At 75.5% G+C, this 1,141-nt stretch overlaps 1 protein-coding gene across 1 annotated transcript in view; it reads left to right on the top strand.

Moving 5' to 3' along the window:
- Positions 1-610, top strand: part of AURANDRAFT_36466 (hypothetical protein) — a gene marked incomplete at both ends in the record, with an annotated part of 3,253 nt that extends 2,643 nt beyond the window's left edge. The window contains 4 exons of the mRNA XM_009035963.1: positions 1-128; positions 201-264; positions 340-485; positions 556-610. The remainder of the gene's footprint in view (positions 129-200; positions 265-339; positions 486-555) is intronic.
- Between the last annotated feature and the right edge of the window lie 531 nt (positions 611-1,141).

Here is a 1,141-nt window from a genome sequence, read left to right on the forward strand (position 1 = left end):
CCGTCCCCGCCGACCTCGCCGGCCGGCGCCTCCACCGCCACCGCCTCGTCCGGCGCCGCGGCGCGCGCCGCCGGCGCGCAGGCTTCGCACCTGCAGTCGAAGAGGCGGTGCTTCCAGAGCCAGGCGCGGCGCACGTCCGCGCCCCACGTCGGCAGGCCCCGCGGGCCGTAGTTGACCGTGACGGCCTCGCCCCGCCGCAGGTCGCGCGCGGCGACGCAGCGGAGGGTCTCGCCGTCGCGCTCGAGCGTCGCCGTCGGCGCGCAGGCGTGGTCCAGCGCGCCCGCGCGCGCGTAGACGGCGACGCGGTCGCCCGCGAGCGGCGGCAGCCACGCGCCGCAGGCGTCGAAGCGCGCGTCGCAGTCCGCGACCTTCCGGACCATGTCGTCCTTGATGGCCGCCGTCGCCGGCGACCGGAAGGAGTGCTTGAGGTCCTCGTCGACGAGGCGCAGCGCGTCGAGCCAGCGCCGCGACCGCGGGTGGAGCCGGTCCGGCGCGGCGCCGCACGTCTCGCGGTGGCCCGCGCGCCAGGCGGCCTTGAAGCATTTTGCCCCGCAGAACGTCGCCGTCTTGCAGCGGCCGCACTTGAGGAGCCTGGCCCGCTCCCGCCCGCAGAGGCCGCAGAACGCGCCGGGCTGCAGCGAGGCGACGCCCGTCGCCAAAGCCTCGAAGGACGCGAGCGCGGTCTCGAATTCCGGCGTCTTTTGTTTTTTCACGCGCGCCCAGCGCTTGAGCTCCTGGAGCGCCAGCCAGCGCGCGCGCGTCGCGTCGTCGGGCCGCGACGTCGCGACGAGCAGCGGCGGTTCCGCGAAGAGCTCTTCGCCTTTGCGAAACCCCCGCGCCGCGACGAGCGCGCGCGCGTTGGTCCCGCGCGGCGCCTCCATCAACCCGCGCGGGGCCGCGGTCGCCTCGGGGTGCCGCGGCACGCGGTACAGGAACCGCAGCTCCTCCCAGGGGCAGTCGAGCGGCACGTGCGCGAGCTTCGAGTTCAGCAGCTTCACCTGCCACTTCCGCGCCGCGTCGTCGAAGGACTGGACGCGGCCGAGCTCGCCGTCGAAGCTGTCGCTCGTGTTCAGGACGACGACGGCGCCCTCGACGAAGACGCCGAGCTCGTCGCTGCGCAGGTAGGCGCTGCTGCCCAGGT

Source organism: Aureococcus anophagefferens (assembly GCF_000186865.1).
Source record: "Aureococcus anophagefferens unplaced genomic scaffold AURANscaffold_4, whole genome shotgun sequence".
NCBI classification, from domain to species: domain Eukaryota; class Pelagophyceae; order Pelagomonadales; family Pelagomonadaceae; genus Aureococcus; species Aureococcus anophagefferens.